The sequence below is a fragment of the Anabas testudineus genome, chromosome 14 (assembly GCF_900324465.2).
Source record: "Anabas testudineus chromosome 14, fAnaTes1.2, whole genome shotgun sequence".
Classification (NCBI taxonomy): domain Eukaryota; kingdom Metazoa; phylum Chordata; class Actinopteri; order Anabantiformes; family Anabantidae; genus Anabas; species Anabas testudineus.
In genome coordinates this window covers 4,457,955-4,470,083 of record NC_046623.1, presented here as the reverse complement: position 1 = coordinate 4,470,083, position 12,129 = coordinate 4,457,955, and the positions used below count along the sequence as shown (strand labels likewise).

Below are 12,129 nucleotides of genomic sequence, written 5' to 3'. Positions count from 1 at the left end.
TCAGATTCTAACACACTTATCCTAAAAATCACAGATCCATTCCTTTCACACACACTCAATCTAATCCTGTCCATCTCTCACACTTCCCACATTCTGCTGGTAATCAGATTTGTTCCCACTGAATAAATGGCTAACATCCTCACAAACCCTACCCCTTTAACAACTGCACATCTCCCAAAGCTAGAAGGCTGTGGGCCATAGCCTGGACTGCTGTGTATTCGCATTGAGCTGTATGTTTATCACTGGGCTGCAGAGAGGCTGGATATGGACCTTTGAGTTGCTTGCTATCTGTCTTTAGTGACTTGTATGACCTCACATGCTTTCTGATTCATAACAGAAGCTTTAAAAGAGCCTATGAGACTCATGCTCCACAACGTCTACCTGCATGCCCCCAGGGAGGTAGATTCTCCTGTTTCTCCTTAATGGAAAAGGCAATGGCCATGAAATTTCCCCTGACAGCTGACCCCGTTACACCCTGCAAAAGATCTGCTCTACACAATGCTGTTAATCGATGGGGTTGGAGGACTGGATATAATACAGATGATGTTTGAGTTTGATGTGTAGAAGAGGAAAGTCACTCCTTCAAGATTCAAATGTGTGTGATTCATGCCTGCTTTTTGGGATGCCACACATCTGAATTGAAGCTTTCAGTTTGACAAAAAACTACCAGTGTGCTGAGCAATGTGTTGTTGGCATTTATTCAGCCCCAGCCTGGCACCTACGGACTACCTGCCCTCGCTGAGCGAGTAAAGGTCAGCCGCTTTTCCTGTAGAGCGGCTCTGGAGGAGGCCAGGGTCACCTCAACAACACAGTCCACTAAAAGATCACTGGCAGCGTTATTTGGAGCTCTGTTTCACTGCATTTGTTATTGAAATCCATTCTTTGAAAACCATGCTGGATTTTCTTTTGTTTATTTCTGGGTATTTTACTTTTCAGATAAACAGAGAAGTTAAAGTGCTGTCCAGCAATTCATGCTGGTCAAGCCAATTACATGTTTGAAAAGATCTCCAGCTGACACCCACTTACACTGAATCCTTTCCTCCAGTTAGAGAGATAGTGCTTGACATAAAACTCATGTAGATCTATTTAATAGTTTCAACACTGTGCTTCTCTGAGACACATTTATATTTCTTTCAGATCTTCCTTGTGAATCATTCATCCCACTCTTCTGAGATGAGCCTGGCCTTGTGCTCTGTCTGCTACAAAACTGTTACAAAACAATAACAGTGCTGCAGAGTATGAGATCTACACTGCTGATGAAAGCCTGTAACCTCTTTTTTGCCATAAAGCCGGTCCTCACTATAACACCATTCAAAATGTAAGTCAACAAAAGCTCTTTTATGGATACTAGGAGCCTCGGAGAAAGAGGGGCTGTCAGTGCATCTCTTTTATCAGATTGTTTAATATAAGTGGGTCCCTGTGGTAAAGCGGTGGTGTATTGTCGGTGCAAATTGCTCTGGCTCAAATACAATACTAAAATGTCCCACTTTATCTCCATCTTCTCACTGAGACTGCCGCCTGGTATCACGGCCCACGTAACAAGGGCAAAGCAGCAGTCTCGTTGGACAGCAGCACCTCCACATCCTCTCACCCCACCATCCTCTGCGTCAGCCTCCGACAACATGCCCGTTTCTAATTCTTCCAGCAAAGGTCCTCAGGGAGCGATGAAAGCAAACATCTCCCAAAAAGAAATGGTAGCCAAGGTCCATAATGTACCCCGGCTATCTGCTGTATGAACTACTAGCGAACGCGGCTGGTGTTTGGCCTTGGTGAGCTCCCAGAACAGTTTTTATCTTCTTTATTTGAACTGTAGTCTCTTTCTTTTATTGTCTCTAGCTGGCTTGCTCATTATGAGCACGCTTTTCTTTTTGCATCATACTCTCTTGAGCCTAATATTTGTAGGTATGTGCACGGCACTGAAGGGCTTTCTGCCTTTTTCGGCTGCAGCTTCAACTGGAAGCTGATTTCATCACGTTTAATCAGCCTGTTGGTATAAAGCGCTGGAAAATACATAATTTTACTTCAGAGTGAAGCATAAATCCTACTGATTGCAGGGGTTTAAACTGCTTATTAAATGAAGGGTGAGGTTCAAAAATCACCATAAAAGAGCTTCTACAGAGTCTGTGTGTGTGTAACACAAGTGAAGAGAAAAGCAGTGATTTACAACTGAAAAATATACGTATATGATGAGTCCGCTAGTAATACCACAAGAGTAAAATGAACAGTATACTATAGAATTCCTGCAGGCAAAGCCATCATCACAACTCGCTAAAAGATGACTGAAAATACTTTGGACAGGTAGTAGCTGGAAATGGAAAGAAAAATTGATTTAGAAACAAAAATGCAATTACTTTAGTTTGTGATCTCATATCAGCAAAATGGCTTCAGAATAAATGTTTTAGTCTGCAAAAATGAGATATGGAATTCCTGTTTCTTTTTTTTTGTACTCATTTTAAAACTGATAAAACTGTGAGCGCTGAGCTGAAGCCACACAATTGCTTCCTTTATTTATAAGGGAGCGTACACACACACACACACACACACACAGGGGGAAGCAAAATGAAACAACGCACTGAGTAATGATATAGCAGCTGAGATTGTACTCTGAGCAGCACCTGCCCAGGTTGAGCTCAGCTGCAAATTGTGAATTTCACGGTGCGTGAGACGTTTGTAAAAGGCAAAATCATGAGGTAATGCTACAAGCACAGATCTTGATGTGGACCAAAAAAGAGACAATTCCACATTATGTGTCTTTGCTTATAAACCCCTGGATCCGACTATGCAAAAAGGTTAAACACCCTCATCATCTGTTTTTTAACCATCATTTTAAATTAAAGTAACTACGGATTGCATTTAATGGAGTATCGTACAATATGTCTATTTCCTTTAAATTGTAGCAAAGCATAAATCCAAAGCAGCGAGAAATAGAAATGTGAATTACTTAGTTTTTGACTGAGTAGTAGTAGTACTCAGTTAATGTATTTGTTAGCACATACTGTGCTGAACCAAGTCTTTGTATATATGACACCAACACTGCTAAAATGTACTAGAAGTGTGTCTCTCAGGGGTCTTGATGAACAGGCCTCCCCGTGCTGCCAGCGTCCTCATTCTGTAAAGTGGATACAATTAGTCTGAGTAATTGCTTGCGGTGGCTTGATCAAAGTGGTGACAGAGGTTTGGAGAAACAAAAGGAGGTGACAGTCTGACATGCCGAGACGCTGTCCTGTATTGACACCAGTGATGTGTTGCTTCACAAAATCTGCTCTAACATGTCTGCAGAATAACACCCAACCACATCTGACCTCATTACCTTCAACCAACCAGATGGCACCTGAACACACACAGTATTTATAGTCAGAGTTTATGCCTTAAGTTGTGCTGTCACACTTCTAGATGCTTGTAGCAATAAAAGCACTTAATCAGAAATAGTGGTAATTGCTTTAGTATGATCACACTAAAATATGTTTGCACTGTGTATTCTCAACAACAGTGGATTTTCCACTGAGAGGGTCTGCTGAGCAGCAGATAGAGGGCTCGGTGGGGGCTGCCACCTTATATCTGTCTCTCCTCGCATATCGGCCTGATATCAGCTTTGAATTCTCCGTCTGGGGCTGTGTCTGGCAGACACTGTCTGATGGAGCTCCTTAATAATTCACTATCTGCTATCCATGTCCATTACCTACATACACACTCTCTGTAGAAGAAGACTTACCACAGATACACACACGCTACCATGCAGTTTAAAGGGGATCGCCATCTCTCAGTGTCTGCCTTTATAAAAACTCAGAGTATACTGATGTGATTTTACAAACAGCTGTCGTTTCCGTCCTGCCTTCGCTTTGTTTCTATCGACTGTGAGTGACTTATTTTGCCCAATTTAACTCGTGCCTGCTGCCAATTTGTGTTTGCACAAAAGTTGGTAGTAAAGTCAGTTGGCGTATCATGTGAATACCCAGACACAGCAGGGAGCCTCGTTATTTAAAGGAACTGGCTGATGCTTTTTTAAAAAAACAACCCAATCAAGCCTGTATGAAGACTCTGAAACTACAGCTGTTTGAACAATAGGAGTAGTAATATCAATAGGCCTAGTGCAGCATTTTCGTTTGTTGTTCTTTCTACAGTGACTCTAAAGCCACAATACCCGTTCATCAAAAGCTCAGGCAAAGGGTACCTGTGCTATAAGCTGATGGCTAAGAAAACAAGCCTGTCTATTAGAAGTGACAGGACTAATTTGAGACTGCATATATTTTCATTAACACAATGAGAAAATGTTTAAGCTACTGTATGTACCTACAGTGTGTAATAGTGCTGGCAGTAGTGCAGAGATCTTCTAAAGGTTTTTGAGCAAGGCACCCCCATTCTAACCATTCAGAGAAGGTAAAACCCACACAAAAGGTAACTTCACAGGATGCCACGGGTTTGAACCACAGACATGTGGTTTTGTTACAGACTCCCAACATGTCTCTTCAGACTACTCTTAGGTATAATTCTGAAATAAAAGTCTGGTCGTTAGCTCACTGTATTTTGGAGTAATATTGCTCTCATTTTCATATGTGCCACTAAGTGGCCAGTCAATAAGTTATGAGCGTAATCAAAGCGTAAAGTAAAAGTCAAGCTGCTGGATAAGCAGCTGCGACTCGTCTTTTTACTAAACAGATTATTTATTACTTACAACAACCATTTAGTCACAAGCCTGACTGTGGAGGCATCGGGTGGATGATCATTCAGCGTACACTGATCCTGGGAGAGAGACATTTGTCAGCCACCACATGCACACACATTCACACTGTTTTACATAATCACAGAGCGAGAACGTGATTGATTCCCACATAACAGCTGTATAACGCTCTCTGACAGGGCGGAGAGAACTGATGAGCTGATCTGAACACGCCACTGGAACAAACAAAGACTAAAATAAACCAGTCTTGGTGCAGGTATGGATTTTACAAATACAGTAGGCCAATCAGCCCAGCACACCAGCTCCTGACAATTAAAAGAACAAACTGTTATTTTAGGTCTGGTCTGCTCTAAATAGCAGAAGGCGGCACGACGGCCACAGCAGGAAGGGCTGATTTGAATTCCCTGTATGTACAGCAAAGAATAGATAGAAAAGGTCAGAGCCTGCATTCATCTTCTCAGCCCACTTTTTTGCTCACAGCGTCACCTTTTCCTGCTTTTATTTATCTGCGTCCTTGGCCTTTTTTTTTCCTCTCTGTCTCTCTGGGGCAAATAAACAGAATTCTGGCACACATGCAGCGCAGCTCAGCGCTGATGACATTTCCCTCGCGGCGAACCCGCGTCACTCATTACACAAAATCACATAACAGTGACATCCAGAGCAATTAAAGTCGTGTTTATTCAAAAGACTGTATGTAATCCAAATAAATGTTAGTAAGACTCAGCGTGATTTAAATAGACCAGAAAAACTGCAAGCTGAGACCTAGTAGGGGATTATATTAAGCACACTGCTTTAATGGGGGAGAGGTTGAGAGGTTAGTAATTGACCAAACAAGCCAGTACTGAGGCTGTGTCTCATTTCCTCATTTGAGAGCTGCTCCTCGAGCCATCATCTACCCGATGCTCTCCGCCACCTCACCCACTCGGGATTATGACAACTCAGGGTGGGCTGCTGAGAGGATCATTTCTCCCACTCACTTTATTTATTTATTTATTTATTTTTGCTTTATCTACAATATCTTTCACCGCTGCAGGATTTAGCAGGTTTCCTGAGGCATGCTGAGAAGCAAAAACAACTGTCCCTCAGCCTCCACTGCAATAAAGCATCATCAATAAAGCATTTAACGTATGTGTGTTTTGCAAATGTGTGTGTGTGTGTGTGCGCGTGTGTGTGTGTGTAAATCTCCCACAGCAAAGCTGAAGAGCTCAAGTTTGGCTTTGGGCTGCTCATTTAAATTTCTGGTCTATTGTGGCTTTTGGATAAAGCAAACTTCCTAATTAAAACACAGTGCAGTCATTTATTCCACAGCTTTCACACATCAGAGGTTAATTAGATATATTATTAGATATATTATTCATTTTTTTGCAGGGAGAACTGTTCTACTGACCTCATATAAAAATCGCTGAAATCAAATTATATTTTAAACAAATCCAGTTTGAGAGTAATAATATTTAACTTCTTATCTTCACTGCAAACAGACAAAATAACAGATAAATATGCACTGGATGCTAATTTTGTACAAGAAGTCGAACTGTCTCTTTTTGTGTGTGCTTGCTAAAAGGAGAATTAGGGGCAGCGTGTGTGTATGCGTGCATGCTACTACTCTGGAGTCAGCACGGCAGATGGTTTTGTGTTGAGGGTGTGTTTGGCGTAGCAGCTGCTCTCTCTGCGCCTCTCTCCATTCTTCTCACCCTCACACCCACCCTCACAAACACCCACCCACTCACCCACGCATGCACACACACCCACACACATACATACATACAGCACTCTGGAAAAGTACACCGGGATCACCTGATGGAACCAGACACTGATCCCCTCCATTATTCATCAGCGGACCGAAAGCGGCTACATGACCACCCTAACATGCTGCAGATTCCTCACACAGCTCAGTCCTGGCATCACCAGGGTCTCTGGACTTAGTCTCCAGCTAGTTTTCACCATGCACACTGTGACATCATTTTTGAATTATGAGGGGAAAAAGGGGCTGAGAGATGAGCAGGAATAAAAATGAAACATTTCCGCTGCTCTCCCTCCTCATACCCCACCCCCACTTTGTCTCCCTCCCTCCACTCCTCTCTCTCTCTCTTCTCTACCCTTCACCTCTACTCTGAGAAGGAACTTCAAAGCAGCTCTGAAGTCAGTGGGATAGAAGAAGGGGATCCCTAGGGGACAGTACCACACACACACACACACACACTCTCTCTCTCTCACACACACATACAGAGCCCAAAGATGGCTAACAAGCAGTCAAACAGCGCCCTTTGAGCAGTAACTGGGTGACAGCTTCAAACGGGCCCAGACTCGTAAAGAGCGCAACCGTTTCTCATGATTGTATTGACTTCAATAACGCAATTTTGTGTGTCTGTTTTATCACACATCTCTGCCTCTCTCTTTCTCTCTCTCACACACACTCACTGATTAGCACATACACAAAACACCACATCCGAGAACACAGGTCTGTGTAGTAGAAAAGAATGCACCACTTTGAATGGATAATAAGGAAAATATTTAATTTAGCAATGCTATATGTGAGGATACTAATGAATAAAACATTGTCTTATGTAACAATTATCAGCACGCAAAGGGCAAAGTTCCAAAACCACACTCACCCACACACACACAAGAGGAAAAGTTGGGTTGAATTATTTAGTTTTTCGTGCTTAATCTAAATTTTAGCTATTGTTTTTCTGCTTCTTGATGGGGATGAATCTAGGGCTAAGCTCTCTTTGATCAGGAGATGAAGCAGGCGCTCTCTTGATCTTCCGAGTTGCTTAAATGCTTTCCACAGTGAGAGGCTGATGTGGAACCTAAAGTTACATCACAGGCACACATATCTCAAATCCAAACTATCGAAAGAAACCCTCAATCACCTCTGAGCGCTAGGTGTGATTTAAAGAGGACAGGAAAGGAGGAGGGGCTCGAAAAAAATGACACAAGGCTAATCTTGGCATCTTCATCCCCATCCAACCGACTCACAGAGTGATTTGGTTATTGAAATGAGTCATACCAGCCTGCTTGATATTTGCTGTGGCTGCAGTGCAAGCTTCAAACTCGCGGGGATGCCGAGTGGAAGCAAAATAATACAATCTCACATAGAGAGAGGCACAAAATAAACACATGACAACATGTGCTCTATTGTAAGGTAGTGAGAAGTCAGACTTTAAAAAAGCGTGCACCTGTTTGTGTGTACTTAAAGAATGAGGACTAAAAATGGATGTGCTTTCATGGGAAGTGTGGTGAGCTATTTTGTCAGTCTGAAAGCTGTGACACAAGCCTCCTTGGTACGGGGGGAGAGGGGAGGAGGGTGATTAATCTCAGGTAAGCTCAATGAAAGAGAGGAAGGTGCTGCATTGTGCCTGTGAGAGGGCCACTGCAGGTTCTGATGGCGGCATCAACAACAGCACGGAGCTCATAACAGCCTCTTGAGGACTGCAGCCAGAGTGGAGTGTGCTGGCTATCGATCTCTATCCAGACCAGTGGTCTTACAGCAGCTGCTAATGATTCTTCAAATACAAGATGGCTGGAGCTTAAAACATGAGGATGTCTCCTGTAGTGATGGGGTAGAAAGTGAAACCTAAATGTGAATTATCTTTCAAATAAACCACTGCGACTGTGTCCTTTTCATATCTGCACTGACAGTACAGTAATGGAGAATGTGATATGTGAGTAAATATACAGTACATGTGTCTGTTTGACCAGTTTTTGTGATTAAAAGATTGAAATCTGTCTTAAAGGTCAGTCGCCCATTTGTAAAAAGGTTATGTTTGCAGTAATAATCCCTCCGGTGTGTACTAGTGCCCACTAACAGATCCCTACGTGTAGAGTTTGCATGTTCTCCCTCTGCCTGCATGGGTTTCCTCCCACAATCCCGAGACGTGTAGGTTCGGTTTATTGGTGACTCTAAATTAGCCATAGGTGGGAATGTTTGTCTGTCATTATGTCAGCCCTGTGATAGACCGGCAACCTGTCCAGGATGCACCCCACCGCTCACCCAGAGACAGCTGATAGGCTCTAGCAGCCCCCGGAGACCTAACAGGAAAAGCAAATAGGATAACATATGGATGCTTTGATCGTTACCTTTGCTTTAAGCTAGAATAAAACATTACAGTTGACTGGAACAAACAAAGTGATCTTACAGGGATTTTCAAGTTTGTAATAACATTACTTCCCCAACATGTGGACATGTTGTAAGAGTCTGGGTCTGTGCAGTCAGTTTTTGATTTAGATTTTTCATTTCTCTCTGTGTGACACTAACAAAGGATATTAGCAGGAAGTCAGATGGTGAAAAAATAGTTGCTTCATGCCTCTGTGAGAGATCATTTACAGCTAGTTATTATCGTGACCATCATTAATGAACACACTGACTGAATAATGAGGAAAACAGACAAGTTTCAAAATGATGTGAAGGGTCAAAAAAACAATTTAAAAGTTTTGCCGGCATTGCAGAGACAACTGATTGAAGAAAACCAATATTCATTTGACAAACTGAGCCTTCTTATCAGCATGAAATGTCTCAACTATCTCTGTAATAAATGTTGAGTGTGTTTAATTTCCCACTGGTGTTCAGCTCAATTTTTTACTCTTCTCATCGTGACAAGTTTGCTAAAGAAATGGCCAAAATCAAACACAACTTCCTTAAAAGGACTTTTCACACACGTACTACCCAAATGATAAAGCAGTAAAACTTAGATCTTTAGCTAGAAATAGTCCCAAAGTGGATCTGAGACACAAACTGACACAACCTTTCAATAAAACATGAAGGCATTACCACCTGCAGTGAGACATACAGTGTAGCCCGCCAGCCCAAGTGCAGTTTCAAGGAGAATCAGAAAGAAATGTTCCAGCTGATTTTCCTGTTTCTAAAGAAAGTGAGTCTATTTGGCAGGGACACCCCTGCTGTGCTTGTATGTTTATTTAAACACTCTATGGGACCACACTGGGAAACTGTGCCTGACTATTGTGCATTGGTAAAAGCTATGAGCCATGCTCTCTCTGCCACCCATTCAACTGTCCCCCTTCTCCTCAAGGCTTCACCCTTCAGGAGAGCTGGAGCAGAGGGACGTAGGACAGGAGGAGAGGTGTGTATCTGCCATCGCGATGAGAGGAGAAGAGAGGAGAGCGCAGGGAGGCAGGGCGCGCAGTGATAGTGGCTGCATACAGTGAGGAGGGACAGCGAGGAGAACCACTGAGATCCTGCAAAGCGGGAAGAGTGGGAGTATCTGCTTATCTAGGAACAATGTGAATGCAGAGCAGGCAGGTGACAGACGCTTTGTGCAGAGAGACGGCCGGGGAGAGAAAGATAGAGCGAGAGTGACTGGCACGTCTCTCACACCACATCCTAATACAAGCTAATCCCTCTATCAGCCTCTTACCTCACCTGGGCCTATCTCTCCAATGGCGGTGCGGTGACACAAAATGGAAGGCTGCTTTTCCCAGATACACTCGGTATTTTAGTTCTGCAGGGCCGGCACAGTGGTACTCACGTTTCATGCAGCTGAGTATTTGGTCAGCACTGTCACTGTCCTGTCACTCACGCAGCTCCTGCTGACATTTCCTTTTTCCCCGAGCAGCATGTCACGAGCTGAACGCTGATTACTGATTCACAGGGTGTTCATAAGCACTGAGCCAAACACACATTTGCTATGTGGGCATGGACTGCAGAAGGCATTTGTGAATTTTGTCACACAGCTGCATGTCGTGGTGTAATTTAAAACAGCTTAATGGGTTGTGTGTTTTTGTGATGAACTGGCGCTGCAGTCAACAATTCTTCTCACTATTGATTCATCTGCTGTTTATCTCCCTTAATCAATAATACTAGTTTTTGCTCATATACTGTCAGCAAAAGGTAAATATTCATCATTATTCCGTCAAATCTCCACATTTCTTATACTTATAATAATAATAATAATGTATACTATATATTTTAAAAAGGTGGAAACAACAAATTTTACATTTTGGCATTGAAAAATGACTTGATTTATTAACTAGCAAAGCGGTGGCTAATTATCTCTGTCATTCAACTAATGGATTCAGCAACCCATTGTTTCAGCTTTGGTGGGATTATTATTATTATCAAAATATAACAATCAGTGCTCTAGGAGAGGAGTCACAGGCACTACAACCACCACATGGGAATTTAACATGTGCTATGAAATGCATCATTATTATATGATATAAGATGCCTACGCATTTGTTTTCACATACGTTATAATACATCCTGGGAGTTTACACAATGTGTTGACACAGCACGGGAGTTCAATTTATATTATCTGGTTTTCCATTTTGTCTATAAAATAATATGTGAAGAGTGAACAATGACATACTATGTCTGGTGTTGTATGAGCATCAATCCTAAACCCAAAGATATTCAAGTAAGACTGGAAACAAAATCTAGATTTGCCTGGACAACTGACTTATGCATGGATTAATGAACTAATTATTGCAGCTCAACATAATTCTGCTCTTTGCTTTTGTGCATGGATCAAAGTTTCACACGGCAAACGCTAACATCCCCCCAGAGCACATTTTGGAAATATTTGCAAACACTTTGGCTTCTCATGAGACCTGACATTTGAGCCAAACTTAGCGGATGAGTTTAATTGTAAAATGTTAAACTGCCAAAGTTCAGCATCACAAAAATCGTGTGTGTGTGTGTGTGACTCATAACAAAGTGTGTACTTTAATAATAACACAGCCACATAACCAAACAGTCAGTATGAAGGAGAGCACTCTCCGCACTGTGATAATTAAAACATCTATCAAGTGTGTAAATCCTATTCCACATAATTCCCACTCCCCTAATTTAAACCAGGCTTTGTATATGAACCGAGGAATCCACAAATAAACACCGACACGATGCGGTCCCCAATCCATTCACAAAAGAGGCACCGATACAATGGGACGGTGATATTGGGTGTCCCGCTGCAGCCGACACTGGGGATGGAGAAGCAGCAGCTGGCCGCGGTGCAGCAGCGGAAACGGACGAGTTACAAAACACCATCTGCAAAGCGAACACGGGCTCCCCGAGAAAACACCGCCACAGCCGCCTCCTCCTCCGTGCTGCCCTCCTTTACTAATCAACTAACAGCAGCGTGGGTATTTAGGGGGCAGATAAAAAGCCAAATGCGAAGCAAACACCACCCTCATACAGTATTTATGAAGCAGGAAGAGGAGCGGTGGTTCCCGTTATCATCCCTCTCTACACCAACTTGATCCTATTTGAGCTTCTTCGCAAACTCTTACCTTTTCTGCACGGCTCAGCCTCGTCGTCGTGGGCGTTTCTGGCTGATATCACCGGGTATTTGTCGGTAATTTGGGGGGTTTTGGACTCGAGTCGGCGTCGGTGCTGATGCTGCGCCGCTGTGTCGAGCTGCTCCTCTTCAGCGTTAGCTAGCCCCGCTGCCTCCGCTCGGCTTGTGGTGCTGAAGTGGACAGCGCACCGAGGAGCT

General features: G+C 43.0%; 1 protein-coding gene across 1 annotated transcript in view; it reads right to left on the bottom strand.

The window, feature by feature from the left end:
• srrm3 (serine/arginine repetitive matrix 3) overlaps window positions 1–12,092 on the bottom strand; it is a 65,022-nt gene extending 52,930 nt beyond the window's left edge. The window contains exon 1 of the mRNA XM_026372359.1: window positions 11,924–12,092. The gene's annotated coding sequence lies outside the window, so the exon portion shown is untranslated. The remainder of the gene's footprint in view (window positions 1–11,923) is intronic.
• Between the last annotated feature and the right edge of the window lie 37 nt (window positions 12,093–12,129).